Here is a 15963-nt window from a genome sequence, read left to right as displayed (position 1 = left end):
TTCCTTGTTTTGGTTAGTAATATAATGTAATAATAATTCTGGACAATAATAGGTTTGCTTCTCTGGCTTGTGTGATGCCAATTCTGTTGTTGCAGAGGTTTTGCATTTAGCTCTCAATGAACATCAGGCACAAAGCCAGTTGCTGTGTGCATGGTTGACCACAACTTAATGAAGCTATAGCACATTTTGTCTGTGCTTGGAAATATTTCCTTGTCCCTTAAAGGGAACTCTGTGCTCTGACAGTGACGCTTTCATTGGAGAATGAGAAAACTTCGACACTGGCTCCTACTGCCCACCTTTACAGTCCCAGCTTTCTCAGGTACATAAATCACCTTTCTTAATTCCATACAGTAGAAGAAACAGTCCTGAAGTGCTCATAAATTATGTACTTTGCATTTGCTCAGTATGCTGAAGTTTGGGAGTGAGCTTCAGGGAGATATCTGTGCTATGTTAAGGTTATTCAGAGCAAAGCATGGTTTTGGTCTTAATGCCTTTGCTACCAAATTTTACTAAATAAAGGTGAGACAGACTGCTCCAACCCAGCAACAGATTATTATTGTTTTGTGGGGCAGCTCTGGTGTCTCTTCAGAAAGGACTCAAATGACCAGCACTTTTAAATAAACAGTCTCTCTTCCTCTCAACCTCCAAGTTTGGGAGACCTGTGCTGAAGTCAGAAAAGGGATGCAAGGGGAGCATCAAGAGCACTTTTGCCTCTGGGTGCTGTGGGATGAGGCTACAAGTGGAATGATCCCATTTAACCTCATTTTTAAGATATTTTGCTACATTCTCATCATCACACATCATCACACTCTCATCATCCTCTTGTTTAGGTTTCTCTGTGAGGTGGTTGTGGTCAGCACATTTCAAAATAGCAGATTTCATGAGGCTGTGTTGATTGCAAAGCCCAATGTCGTGTAGTTGCAGGGAGTAGACTCCAGCCCAAACAAATTGCTCTCCTCTTGGATGCTTGCCCTGGGGATAGGCTGTTCACCTCCACCCTGACTAGAAACACTTTCAGTTTCAGCTTGATCATGGGCTGTTTAATAGTTTGAAGGATTTTTTGTCAGTGCTGTGGGTTTATTTTTTTCCATCTGCTGTTCGCCATCCTGATGCAGTAATAACAAAAGCTCTTTCTGCTTTTATTTTAAGATACATCAACCAAGTGCTGTCAGTTTCCACTTTCTGTACTTTTTTAAAAAAAATTTGTATCATTGAAGAACGTTTTGATCTTTGCTCTTTATTTTTATTTGCATGACCTAATTCAACTTGACTTTGGCAATTTCTCTTTCCCCCTTTGTTTCCTGACCTCTGACACAGCTGTCTTTGATGAGCAGCCCTTCTTTTCCATTCCTCACATACACTCTGCTTAGCCCTAAAAATCCCTTTTCGGTGATTTTTTTTTCCATTTAGATCAGGACTCATTCCCTACATATCTCCCCTACTTTGGTTGGAGTTGCTCAGTACCAACTTTTTTTTTTCCATCTTTGCCATACAGATATTCTCAGCTTCTTACAAGTGTGTTCTTGAGCACTTCTATCCAGCTGACTTCCATGCTGAGTTCCTTAGATTCCTCAAAGCTTATGGAAAATAAAAAGATGAATTTTTGTGTTTCCCTAAATCACCTCTCCATGATTGCAATTGCCTCCAGAGTTGCTTTCATTGAGGACTTTTAGCTACTTACAGTGTCTAAATTAGACCTGCCCTTTTCTGGTTCAGCAGCTGGAGGATTACAATTGTCTTCTGCTTCCAGGAATATCTGTGGTCAGCTCTTTACGTTAATAGTGGGTTCTTCAGTTGAGTATTTTGGGAAGTTGCAGTCCCACAGAAAGATAAGCCCTGTTGGCATTTCTGTCTTGCTGTGAACCTGGGAATCTGCACTGCACTGCCATGCAGGCTCTTTAGGGTGTAGGATAACCTGTGATGTGGCCCCTCCTTCTTCCAAGTTGTGTTGACCCCATACCACTGCAATCCTATGGAGTTTCTTATTCTGCTACCTGAGTTTTCTCTTGCAGTGCCCTTCCTCTTGGTATCAGTATGTTAATCCATGCTCTTGTTTCTTGCTCATCATCTGTGAATTCTGGCTAATTATCTAACATCCTATCTGACTGCTGCTATTAATGTTCATATGCTCTTTGCCCTCCTAAGTTTGGGTATTATGTGCTTTTTTGTCCACATTTACCAATCCCCCATCTGTTTATTAAAACCAGATGTGGGAATTAACTGATTTTCTTGATTATCCTGTCTCTAGAGGTGTCTTTTCTGTAGTTTAAAACTCCTGTCTGTGCCTGCTGTGATCACAGAAGGACGTAGCTCATACATAGAGAAATATCCTTTTTTTCCATGAATGCCTTCTGCTGGTGGAACATCCTAAAACTTCCCTTTCAGTGTCAGCTCTTCAACCATATGGATGACATTAACTTGTAATAGCTTTTCCTTCCTTTTGTAGCATCTAAAGGTCCTCAGGGATGATGCTCAGAGTCTAAGGTTGGTCTCCCCAGACTCTCTATAGCCAAAAGGGAGGCAGACACCACCAGAGAGCATCTAAAATAGGCTCCTGCTCCAACTTGCCTTCCTGATCTACAGGCAGAAAGACTATCCTCTTCTGGGCTAAATTTAGTCCTGAGACTGCTTCATGCCTGTGGTTGAGTTCTCCATCTGCACACTGAGACCAAGAGCCCTTCTCTTACTGGAAGGCCAGAGATAAACCTCTGGGGGAAAAAGGAACTAGAATACTCTTAGTAAGAAGAATCAAATGAAGTGGTATAAATAAACAGAGCTGAGGACAGTACAGTGGAGCAGCCAGGGGTCACAGAATGGAAAAGAAGATGGGGAACCAGAATATGATGGATAAGAGTCAGGCCTCCAACATGTGGGCTGTGGCCTTGCAATCAGAAGCAGCTGAAAGACTTTCCTGGTGCAAAGACATCTTGCATCATCTCTCCAAGCAGGAAAAATTAGTCCAGATTGCTGTGTCTAAAGAATTTTTGTTTTATTTCCCATTAGGAGGGTAGACACAAAATCAGATTTCCACTCCAAGTTGTCTTATATTTTTAGCCTGTGATTGGATTGCAAATGCACACTGGATATTTACATTTCTGGAAGCAGACTCTGGTGCTGTTGTCTTAACCAGGATCCAAGTTAATTTGCTGAGCTTCCAGATGGGAGCCATTTGTTTCTCTATTACACATTTGCAGGAATGCTTGATTTAATCTAGATTTTCTAGCTCAGTAATTTGCCTATTTTAGCATTCAAGCATTTTCCCTACCTCCCCCTCTGCTTTTTTTTCCCCCTTATCTTTGAGCTGAATTATCCACTGTGCAGAATAAAGAAAATTGGTTTTGCAAAAGGAGCCACCTGTCCATCATCCATCCAGTGTGGAAGCTCTTGGGGAGCTGATTGTCCTTCCTTCTCCTACAAAAGGTTTCCTAAGAGGTGCCTAAGTGCAAGGCATAGCTGGTACAGCCTCTCAGCCCTGTTTCACTTGGTTTGTTGAGCCTCATTACATTTTGCTATTGTCTTTGTTTTAAACTATTTAATGATCACCTTATTCTGGTCTAGTCCTTGTGCTGAATATAGATGTTGCTACACTATTGGCTCTTTTTATGTTGTGGGTAGATAAGGATATTTGCAGGAGGAGGCTCATAATTTTCCTTAGCAACATTCAGCCTCCAGTGCATTGAGTGGCTCGTGATTGTATTATAGCCATTTCTTTAATGAAATTTTGAACTACATGACTCTCTTGCAATCACTTCTGCCTGGGGTTCTTAGATAGCCATGCAAGCACTATGTGTATCACTGCTGTGATGTACAGAGCACACTGAAGGAGCAGATGAGGTGCAGACAGGTAATGTTAGCTCATGAGCCAGCCCTTTTCTTCATTGCTGCATTTTCCATAACAGCTAAGACTGTGGTAGGAAAAAATGATGCACCATGTTCTAGCTACTTTAGTTTCAGAATGAGTGCATTGAACCAGCTTGAGGTCAACTTTATTATTTCTTCTTCTTGTGTTACAAATTCCCTGTGCTCCAAATAGCCAAATGTCATTCCAGAAAAACACAGAAGTGCTGCACAGAGAGTTTGCATCCCTAAGCCCTGGAGACACAGCATGTCCAGGGTGACAGGCACGATTGAGAGCTCATCTTGAGCAGGTTGGGCCCACTCTGTGCAGTACTGAGCATGTGGATGGATGTGTACAATTGCTCTCGGTGGTTTCTGTGTTGCTTGTGGTGATGGAGCAGCTGAAGGAAGCTGGGGCTGGCAGGGAATGTGCAATAGGCAGCTGTCCTACATCATTCCTTGCTGAGGTAAGTTGTCTGTGAGGTGGTGATGATGGGAATGTGAGGCACCAGAAAACATCCTTTTGTTCTTCATCTGTGCAACATAAAGTCTTGCTGCCTCCTGGTCTGGGACTCAGGCCCCAAGGTGCTGGGGTGATGTTTTCAGCCAGGTGCCCCACCCTTACAAATACAGTGCCAAGTGGGATAGCTGCCTGTGCAGTCAGGTACCTTGGTGCTTGTGCCTTTTGGGCATAAAAGGGTCAGCTTTGGCTTTCTCCACAGCACATGAGCAGACAGGTTTTGGAGTGCTTTATCAGGTGATGGAAGAGATGAGGCAGGGGAGGTGAAGCAATGCTGTGGCTGTACCCTGGAAGGTGGCGCAGGCTCAGCAACGTGGCTCATCCTCAGGACCAAGGGCAGGGCATACATCTGGGACATGTTCCAAGGGTCAGGGCAAAACTTGATAATTCCCAGCACTACTGGCAGGCTGCTAAGCACCACAAAGGCAAAGGTGGAAATATTATAGCAAAAGATTATTTTGTTAACAGTTCTCGGGTCAGCCTGCCAGGTTAACAGACAGTAACTCAAACAGGGTGGGATTTCTTTAGAAGGAATAAAGTAGTATAAGAGATGTTTAAATTCTTGTCTTACATATTTGAAGACAATAACGAGCCATTAGTGGGAGAACTGATTTAATTTACTTACAGGAACTGAAATTATATGATATATTTGAATAGGAAAATAATTTTTTACATTATTTGATATAAAACTTATATGTTTTATTAGAATATTGTTTCTTATCTCTCTCTACCACTGTAAAAAAGGATGAATATAAAGAAGAAAAAATTGCACTTGTAGTAAGTTCTGATGTGTAGCTGGGAGATAAGGAAAAGGAAAAGGCCACCCTGGAAGTTTTCTCCTGCTTATGCTGTGCATGCAAACTCATTACGCCCCTCTAGGAGTTTCTCAGAGTCTTTTCCTGCCTCAGTGTGATCAGGACACTGAAAACACAGGATAATCCCCTATGCTCCCCCCAGTCACAGTGGCATGCATGTGTTGTGAAAATGGCTCAGCAAGGCTGCCCTGCAGCAGCCCCAGCTGGTTCAGGCTACCTAGGAAATCCTATTAAGTCACAAGTGTCAGTACAGTATGCACAACTTTGGTGCAGAGGGGACTATTTATAGCTTCAGTAAGAGTATTGTGTGCACAGGGCTTTTCTTTCACACCTAATCAGGGACCTTGACAGACTCACAGTCTCTTTTACCTGCTCAGCATCTCGGGTGCCAGACCTCTGAGAGCAGCAGTGTTTTAGCTGGAAATCCTCATCATCTTCTAAGAGCAGCTGGGGGCCATTGTGGACGAGGAGGCCGTGATTTTCCACCTGCCTCTCTGCACACCATCTCTCCTCTCCTGACTCACTGGGTTCAGCCATTTGGCTCCTGGGGCATGCTGTGCCCTGCTGTCACCATCAGCCTTGCTGTGGCAAGAGGAGAGGTGCCATATATCTGTCATATATATATATATGTATATATATATGTATATACACACACATTTCTGAAGCTCTTCTCAGTCATGAGTGAGCTTTGTGGGGTAAAGTGTGTATTATCAGGATGTTGGAGGGACATAATGTGGCAGAGCTGCAGGGTTGGTAAGTCAAGTTGCTTAGCCTTCATAGGATTATTTTTGCACCCCACTGGCAATGTCAGTTCATGGTTTTTTTTTTAAGTCTGACTGGGGAGATAGGAAGGACTCACCTATAAAAAGTTTCCAGGCTGGAATAATCCAGTGGTAGAGCAAGAACCTCCTTTGTGAGCGTTTGTTCACACTCCAGTTTTAAGCTTTGGCATTTGGCAAGCACAGTAATAGTATGTCAAGTAATTAACATGAATTAGTTTCAAAATAACACAGCATTGAGTGGAGCACAAAGAACAAAGTGGAACATATTCCTTCCAGCAGCTGGCCTGGGCTGGGGTCCCCCCACTGCTATCAGCCCCCTGAGATCCTGCCACAAAGTGCAATCCAATGTGTTAGCAAAGTGTGTGAGCTTTCTGCAGGCTTACTGCATCATATCAAGTGAGTTGATTAGAGAGACTCTTGATTTTCCTGGGTTTTTATGTTCTTATTGGGAGCCATTTGTCAGTCTGCACAGAAATCTGATTAGCTGAGAATTGCTGTCTCTCTGGTATATGCTGACCTATAACGTGAAGGATGCAGCAATAAACACAGTCAGCTGGGCTGCTGGGGGAATCTGTAGGTTTGGAGGCTGGGAAGGAGACACTTGAATGCTTTTCCTTTGGGAACTTGATGATGTTTGGCCTGAGGGTTCTGTGCCAGCATTCCTTGAGGGGGCTGGCAGCATGTTTCAGCCCTCTGGTGCTGCTCTGTGGGATGTCTGTGCCCAGCACTGTGGTGAGACAAGAGGGAGTTCCCTTGTTAAGGCAGGGGAGCAGGAGGCTGGTTTTACTGCAGTTTCAAATCTACCCTGTTGGCAGAGAGGTGGGGCAGAGCCTCAGGCAGTGGGAAAGGGAGCATGCTGCTCCTGCAGAGCAAGGAAATTGTAGCTGACTGTGGTGTTTCTGTGATACTTGCTAACAGTAAGCACACTGCTCCTTGCACAGTGTGGTTAGTTAGTTAAGTAGGTTTAAATTCAAGGCTCCTTCAGGAAATGGGGCACATTATAAGGCTTTTCCTTTGCCCAGGAAAAAAGCCTCCACAGAAAATAACCTGCAGCTCTTAAGCAAGGGGATAATTAACCCTGGCACCAGGCACCTTGGTGCATTTTCAGAGGGTGCTGGTTGGGCACAGTAAATCTTTGGATAAAGCATGGACAAGGTGGCTAATGACATGCACAACAACCAGCAATGAGCTGGTTTGAAAACCCAGTTTGGCAGGTTGAGATGGGCCAAGAGGCCTAAGCAAGAGTGGAGCAAGGGATGGTTATTAGCTAACATAATCTGCTGTCCTAAAGCCAACAGCTTACCACATGTTTGTTAGGTTGGACTGGGAGAAGATGTTCCACTTCAGCTCTGCTTCCTAAAATATACAAAAATGGTTGCCAATTTTTCCAACAGATTTTTGAATTAATTAAGGCATCGGCAGGGCTGCATTGAATCTGCTCTTTATCCTAGTGTAGAGGAGCACAGTGATTGGAGTGACCCAACCATCTTAGCTTCCACCTTTTTATAAACACAAACATATTGTTTTTGTTGGGGTTGCGGAGCAAAGTTTATGCCTTCAAGTCTTGTAGTGCTTGAAGCTGTCCACTGCATCCCTGAGCTGCTGTGCAAACTCAGCAAATTCTTCTTGTCTTGGAGGTAAAAGTCAGTAGGGAGGTATTGAGGCAGAATTCTTGTGATTTTATGTGCCTTGTTTTATCTCCTCAAGTTTGTTTTCATCAGAACTGGTGGCTTACACTTGCTGTCCAAGCAGTATTGTGTTCAGCAAGTAGTGAGGACATTTTTCTGCTTGGGATGAGGCATTGCCAGCAATCTCAGGGTGGTGTAGAGCTGGCATGGCATTTGCAAATGATCACTCATAAAGCCAGTGCTGTGATTAATTAGTGTTTTCAGAGCTCTGAAGCAGGCATTTCTGCATGAATAATGTTCATGTCTAAGTGGCACTCTGCTGGTATGGAGTTTCTCTTTGAACAGAAGTTGAAAACAGGTAATTTTGCCATTAGAGCCTGAATGTAGCCACATAAACTGTGGGCACAAACTGGGCCTTCTGTTAAGTGTATTTGCTCCTTAGAAGTTTTTGTTGCTTAGATTCAGAAGTCTTGCTGCTCAGGGTGTAGATATGTGTGTACTGACCTAATGCCCCCCTCCCTTTTAAAGAAGGTGAAGTTTCAATAGACATTTTGGAAAAACCAGGGGATTTTCAACTTTTTATTTTAACTTTGAGGGAAACGACGTTCTCTACCAAAATTTCCTAAGGTGAATGGGTGGCTTCGTCCTAGCTCAAAAGTTCAACCTGTTGACTGTAAAACTGTCTGCTGCTGGGAAACCCTTTAACTCTTTCCACCTGCTGCACCTCTGAAACTAAAGTTTGAGGAGTCACTTGAAATCCTGTAGCTTGTTTATCTGAAACACTCAAACGAGTTACAAGGAATGACATCTGAGGAGCTGCAGAAGAGAAGCAAGACCCAGCTTCTAGTTAGTTAGTAGGGATTCAAAGCTGTGGTTGAACTCATGGGAAGGGACTCATAATCCCACACTAGCTCTTCCTTCTCCGAAGAGTCTGCAGTGAAGCTTTGGAAGTGTGAGCTGCAACTTCTGCCAGTGCTCGTGGATGTCCTGGTTGGATTTTGGGAAGGAGAGAAAGGGGGAGACAAGCTGAGAGCAGAGTCACCCTCACTGACCTCTCTCTTCAGGTTTTGCCTGCTCTTGGAGAGACTCAATTCAGTGTTTGAGAGACTCTTATTTTGCCAGTGTAGGACCAGGGGTACTGAGGGGCTAATGGAAATCTGTGGGGTGGTGTTTGCTCTACATCATTGCCTGGGAATTTCTGAGCGTCGGAAGGATGCGAAATGTAAAACCCGTCACTGGGTGGAGTGAGCGCGAACATGTGGTTTGTGCATGCGGTTTTGCTTTTTATTTACAGGAGAAAAAAAAAAAGCTAAAAATAAACTGCTGGCTTGCCTCCACTTCCTGGTTCACACAGGGCTGTGAAGGAGCAGCCAAAGGGATGGGGTGGCCAATCCAGCCTGGAGATCCTCCTGCCTGAGCTCAGGGCACCTGGAGGGGTGAGGTGAGAGGGTGAGTACAGGGCAGCCAGCACCCTCTTGGGCAGCCAGTGAGGAGAGAGCTGGTGATGTAAGGCTGTTCCTTCTCTGGGTGCTGGGGGGTGGCACTGCAGTCAGTTGGTGTCTGTCCCACCCAGGATGGCTCTACACCAAAGTGCAAAGTTCCTCTACACCCATAAATATTTGTTGTGGGGTGAATGTTTATGTCCTCCATCAGCCCCAAGTGTATGTTTTGGCAGTGAGGGAAAGGATTGGCTTTAAACCCTAAATTCCAGAGAGTAGTTTAGAGGTCTAGGATGGCTTAGAGGTCTACATGTAATGGGTGAGCAAGCAGAGAAATGGTGAAGCCATGAAAACATGTAATGTAATGGCAGCCCCTTGTGCTGACGCAGCAGTGTGGTGATAGGGTGGCGTCACTGGTGCCAGAGCTGAGCCACTGGGCACTGTGGGACTGTGCCAGCTGTGCCAGCTGCAGAGGGCTTGGCTCTCCAGCCAGGGAGGAGCAGTGCGTGCTGGGGGGGTTTGCTGAGCCAGTTCTGGGAGAGCTGCAGGGAAGGGAGAAAGGCATCCCCTGGCTGAAGGGATGGTGCAGCTGTGTTTGTCAAGAGTTGCCCTGGGAGTTTATTTTTCCATTAAGGTTACTACATTTTGGTTGTTTGTTTGTTTTGAAAGAAAATCTAATGACACTGTGTAGGCAATGCACAGGTGATTAAAATGTTCATAATACAAAGATGTTTATGAATAAGTTGACAAAAGCAATAGGAAGTTGTATCATGTTCTCTGCTCTTTACAAGCAGGATTGAAATTCCCCAAGGTTGTCATCAGTAAGGTGTTGTGGAGTCTGGTTCTCACCCAGGCTGCCAGCAGAGATATTTATGTTACCCGTGTGAGCTAAATTTGTTTTACTCCACCTTGTTTGAAACCTCCATGAAGCTGCCTTACTTGTCTTAAATCTAAAAGAATGGTTTGGAAAGTTTTCAGGAAAGTCTGAAAATCCTCCTAAATTTTATCAGTGATTTCATGTCATTAGTCCTACCAACATCTCTGTATTTACATTGCATATTTACTTCACAGCTTGGTAGTTCTCAGAGGTTTAGAAACCTCCTGGAAAAATTTGTATCAAGTAGTGAAGCAACCTGATGGGTAATCAGTGGCTTTGGTCTTTTGTGATCTCAGTTTTCTGGTCTATATTAATGTATTTTCCCCACAGCTTGGAGGAGATGGTGCAGGCAGGTTCAGTTGTGGGCTGGTGGAGTGGCACCAGGAAGGTGTGGGCTTGTTGGGCAGTGGGTTGCACATCTGGGGTGGCTAATGAGAAGCATTTTAAAAGCATCAGAGGATAATGGGTATTATGTCTGTATATAAAAGGTACTTTAGACAGTGTCAGTAGGGGTTGCAGATGGCCCATCTAGCTGGCAAAGCATATGAATGTCAGAGCTGCATGGAGAAGCATCTTGCCATACTTGAGACTTTTCTGAAAAAGAATAAAATTGATTAATGTAACTTTGTGGAGAGAGAAACATGGCTGGTGTGGTGCAATTGGGCAATCTGGGTTTCTTTCCACCTATTCTTTTCCTAAAGCAAATCCCAGCCCTGGTGGCTCCTTTTCTGGATGGCCTTGTGGGGATACTCTGGGCTGTGGCCACCGAGCACCAAAGCACCCAGGGAAGAGATGCTCCAAGGGAAGAGGTGCTCCAAGGGAAGAGGTGCTCCTGCATTGACTGGAGCACTGGCACAACGGCCAGGAGTTTGTTTGCCATCACCTCATCCTTGCTGCTGTTGCAGCCCAGGGATGGCTTGTGGCTTTTTATGAGCTGCAGGCTGTCCATCTGTTTGGTTTGCCTCTGTGGGGGAAGAATTGATTCTAGCACAGCGATGCTCTTGGAGCATCTGACAATTTCAGCTCGCCTTGAATTTTGTGACTAATTGCTGCAGCAATTGAATTTGGTGTCTGAAGGCAGCACTGCAGTCATGCATGATGGGAGGGGACAAAACTAATTTTTCTGTTTAGCTTCTTTGAACATTTATTTTAATCCAGCCAGTTTGGCCAGTTAGTTGTTGGGTATTTGGCTGGGGTTTTGTTTATTTTGAGGTGTGTATGTGTTTGTGGGTTTTTTTGTTCTTAAGAAAAAAAGAATAATCTCTTGCCTCTTTTATGTAATATAATTAGACAGCAGAGCAAACTATTGAATGGCTCTGGCTAAAGCTGTGAAAAAGTATTTTTAACTTCATGCTGTTGCATGAAGGGTTTTCCTTTTTTGCCTTTATGATGCTTACTGCCCTTTTATATTTTAGCATCTGTTCCTGTAAGAACGTGGAAGGAAATGAGCTGGCTCAGCAGAAACTGAAACCCAAACTAATCTCATGCTGTAGTAAATTCTCAATAGTCTCATTGTCCACGAGCACTTCAGCAGAGAATCCGGGAGGTGGGGATAGCAAAACCACCATTAAACCTGAAATACATGGCAGAGAAAGCACCAAAGCCCTTTTGATGTTTCCCCCAGCATCCCACAGACTTCACTCTGTGGGCCATGAGCACAAAGGCCAACAGCAAAGCACCTGTGGCTGTGGCTGTGTCTGTGGGCCGGGCCCTGCCGGCAGGGCACTGCAGGCTGGCTGCTGTCACCTGTGGCTGTGTCTGTGGGCCGGGCCCTGCTGGCAGGGCACTGCAGGCTGGCTGCTGTCACCTGTGGCTATGTCTGTGGGCTGGCCCTGCTGGCAGGGCACTGCAGGCTGGCTGCTGTCACCTGTGGCTATGTCTGTGGGCTGGCCCTGCTGGCAGGGCACTGCAGGCTGGCTGCTGTCACCTGTGGCTGTGTCTGTGGGCTGGGCCCTGCTGGCAGGGCACTGCAGGCTGGCTGCTGTCACCTGTGGCTGTGTCTGTGGGCTGGCCCTGCTGGCAGGGCACTGCAGGCTGGCTGCTGTCACCTGCCTGGCGGCGGGGCAGCCGGGCGCTGCCAAAGCTCCTTATGGGCTTTGTGAGGCTGGCTGTCCCGCAGAGCCCTCCTGTCCTTTCACCCCGTGCTTCCCCGCTTGCATAACTGCCTGAGTACTGCACTCCCTGCCCTCCTTGCCGTGCCTGCAGCACTCCTGCATCACTCAGCCTCTCTGCTCCAATAAATTGCTTTACAGCCGAGTCACGCCTTAGGTGAGGCTGGAAGTGTTTTGAGGCAGAGGCACCAAGTTTACATTCTTGCCTATTTTGTTTTGCAGATCTGTTTCATGCCTAAATTCGCTGGGATTATTTACTGAAAGTATATGGAGAATAACATTTTTCATTTAAAAAAAAAACCCTGGTAGCTTGTGAACCTGTAGTGCTTTCTCTGGTCAGAAACTGAAAGTGAAATGGATTTTTTAATTGCTTTATCAGACTGAGGGAAGTGTGGAGATTAGTAGAGCATACACAGAAGGAAGGAAAGCATCTCTCGAGTGCTTTAATGATCTGAGTGGCTAATTTGTTTAGTTTGAGTTGTCACTGAACCTTCAGTTTGGCACTTAGGGTTTTAGTTTGTTAAATAGAAATAAATAAAGCATGGAAATGGAGTTTTTAACTATTGTGGCCCAGTGTAGCTGTGCATATATTCTTCAGTCTGTCGGGCAGGTTTGCTCAATCTGTATTGTTATTCCCCAGCTGGGCTTTTCCATGTGAGATGTTGACAGGTATGAGGAAGGTGTTCCTGACCCTCTACTCTGGTGGGACCTCACCTGGAGCACTGTGTCCAGCTCAGAAACCTTCAACATAGGCAGGGGCATGGACTTGTTGCAGTGAGTCCAGAGGAAGGTCATGAAGATGGTCAGGGCGATGGAGCTCCTCTCCTACGAGGAAAAGCAGAGAGAGTTGGAGTTGTTCAGCCTGGAGAAGCTCCAAGGAGACCTCATTGCAGTCTTTCATTATGAAGGGGCTTATAAAAAAACATGGAGAAAGGTGGGGTATTTTCAGGGGCCTGTAGTGACAGGACAAGGAGCAATGATTTTAGACTGAAAGGGGGTAAGTTTAGATTGGACATAAGGAACAAATTTACTGTGAGAGTGGTGAGAACCTGGAGCAGGTTGCCCGGAGTTGTGGATGCCCCATGTCCTGAGGTACTCACAGCCAAGTTGGATGGAGCTTTAAGCAACCTGTTCTGGTATAAGCTATCCCTGACCATGGCAGGGGGTTGAACTGGGTGATCTTTAAAGGTCCGTTCTGACTCAAACCATTCTGTGATTATGTGATTATTTCAGTCTGATCTGGTGCCAAAGTTTGCATCTGTTTACTGGCAAGGACTAATATTTACACTGTACTTTAACAACTGTTGGCACTACTGCTTGTTGAAGGTAAGCAAAATTCCTCTGAGTGGAAAAACTGTTCTTCAAGTTTAAGACATGAGACCTCTAATATTTTCAGTCAGGGTAAATGTAGTGATATTTAATGGACTGGGAGGCAGCATAGGAAGAAGGACCATAATCTTTTTTTTCTTTTTTTTTTTTAATTTTTTTTTTTTTTTTGTTTGCCAAGCATTGCCATTTATCAGGCAGCTCCTCTGTCTTTAGCCCACCTTTAGACCTGCTAACGACTGACTTGAAAGGACTCTCCACCTCATCAGTGCAGGGTGATGTTTGCTGCTGCAAAATGTGTTTCTGCAGCCAGCTGCCTGGCAAAGCAGGGAAGCCCTATCAGCTGCCTTTCAGCTTGAATTACCCACTTTTTGGCACAGCAACAGGCTCTATTTGGCCCAGTACATAGTGCCTGGCACAGCAAAAGCAAGATCTCAGCTGCCACTTCTCTGCATTGCAGCAGGAGCTCTTCAGCATCTTGCTTTTGTTTTGGGGCAGTCACTGGCAGGTGTTCCCTCTTGCAGAGCTGGAGCAGTAGGCTTTGCCATTAGTTAATTTTAACTTGTACTAGGCTAGGATGTGCTCTTAGTGAAAAAATCCACTGCTTGCGTGGATGCTTGAAACTGGGCTACTCATATCAAATGTAGCATGCTCTGGAGTGTGTGCATGCATTTCCATGGATTTCTCCTGGAAAGCTGCAGGCTTGGAAATTCTGGCAGTAACACCATCATCAAGAAATTGGATGTGTTTTAGTGGGGTTATTTTTGGGCAGAGAGTGGTGCTGTTTTTCAGGAGCTCTGTGAGCTTTTCCTGAGGTGCTCCCAGCCCCTGTGAGTTTGTGGTGCAGCCTTGAGGAACGTGCTGCTGCAACTTCCTCCCTGCTGAAAGGAGCACATGGTGGAGAAGCAATTTCCATAGGAAAAGTCAATATGGGGAGTTTTATGCACACACAAATTTTCTTCAGTGGCATGCTGAGACATTTTTAATGAGTCACATATCAGCAGTGATGGGCCATCAGGGTGAGTGCCCAGCTGAGCAGAGCTGTGCCTGGCCAAAGATGCCTGCATGCCCCAGTGTACATCCAAATGCCATTATGGCATAGCCCAAAGCTCTGGCAAACTTGAGGTGTTTTTGCAGAGTTTCTCCCCATCCATTGGCTTGCACAGTGATCCAGTCCAGAGGGACTTTCTGGTTTGCAGATCATGTTGTGTTGCTCTGGTACAAATGCTGCTTGGAGCTAGGGGAAGAGTTGTGCTAGATCCCTGTTGGCCCACCCGTGGGTTAGAGCAGCAAAGATACATTTCTTTTGATGTAAAATTTCTTTAAAAAGGGAAAAAAGTGCTTTTCTCAGCAGCAAATCTCTCATTGACTACAAGCACCATGGATCTGTAAGTGTGCATGAATATCTGCTGAACTGTTTCTGCTGCTCGTACAGTGGATCCTGAAACTCCTCACACTCCAAGAAGCCTGCAGCCTGCTTGAAGCATTCAGGGGTATTTTCAGTCACCTTTTCACTGCTTAGTGAGGGGGGATTTTTTTACTGTATTTTCAGATCAAACTGCCTGATGGACTTTCTGCTTGTTTCAGCTGTTCCTCAGATGTGCCAGATGTGAGTCTCACCCTTTATGAGGAATAAAAACACCTTTGTTTTGAATAAAATAGAAATATATATGTGTAATACACAGATCCTGGATAGCAAATAGAAAGTGATTGTGGTCTCCCCTAGTTGAGGGTGTGGCTACATTTGGTTCTTTGGTTGGCTTTGTCCAGCCCTACTATTTTGTTTTTAAAACAAATAGGCTATTATTCCCTGTTCATGCACTGGATGAGTGATTAAAGTGGTCCTCTTCATTCACCTGTCACTGAGAGCTAGAGAAGAAACTGGAAAAATCCTTGTATGACTCGCACTACTAGGTTTTACATGTGGAGATGTTCCAGTAATGTGCTGGAGCACTTACATCTTGGCATTGTTTTTCCTCTGAGATTTACATCTCATCCATTAGACCTTGTCAGCAGATGGGTTTTGAAGCTCCACATTCAGGGATCAGATCACGTATCTGGTGCCATGACACTGCCATTTGCCGTCAGCTTGGAAAAAGATCAGGATGCCATTCTGAGAGAGCAGGGCACCCCTTTGGATGGCAGGAACAGAAAAGGCATGAAACACAGGGTAAGGCTGTCCCTGAACAGGGGAGAAGCTGCTCACTGGAAGTGTGGAGGAGAGCCCAGGCAGAGCTGAACACAGATTGACCCAAGGCACTAAGGTCAAAAGGCAAATCCCCTTCTTGGAAGAGTTCCCAGTGCAGATAAGGAAACTTGGTGTTGAGAGGGTGCGTGCGGTGCCAGGGGTCAGGAGGCTGTCACTGCACCAAGTGCAGGAGAGGATTTCTGTGACACAGGGAAAGGACACTTTGTGTCTGAGAGGAGGCAAGAAGAACCTGCTCAGTTAAACCAGGAAAGCCAAGGCTGATGTGGAAGTGATGGCTCTCTATCCCTGTGTGCAGCAGAGGGGAAGTTCCAGAGAAGACGTTGTTGGGATCAGAGCAAATGTGGTTACCAGCACTGAATATATTTGAGGTGAAGTTAGAAGTTGATTTTTGAGCCAGTAGAGGAATGAGGCCTTGACTG

General features: G+C 45.3%; 1 protein-coding gene across 3 annotated transcripts in view; it reads left to right on the top strand.

The window, feature by feature from the left end:
* HPCAL1 (hippocalcin like 1) overlaps positions 1–15963 on the top strand; it is a 79774-nt gene that overhangs the window by 43964 nt on the left and 19847 nt on the right. The window contains exon 1 of one of the 3 annotated variants that reach the window (XM_059468200.1): positions 8972–9031. The exons of the other annotated variants lie outside the window; for them this stretch is intronic. The gene's annotated coding sequence lies outside the window, so the exon portion shown is untranslated. Of the gene's footprint in view, positions 1–8971; positions 9032–15963 lie in introns of those variants that run through there. 3 annotated transcript variants of the gene reach the window in all.

Source organism: Ammospiza nelsoni, chromosome 3, assembly GCF_027579445.1.
Source record: "Ammospiza nelsoni isolate bAmmNel1 chromosome 3, bAmmNel1.pri, whole genome shotgun sequence".
NCBI lineage: Eukaryota > Metazoa > Chordata > Aves > Passeriformes > Passerellidae > Ammospiza > Ammospiza nelsoni.
Note: the sequence above shows the minus strand (reverse complement) of the source record. Positions and strands in the feature narration are given on the sequence as shown.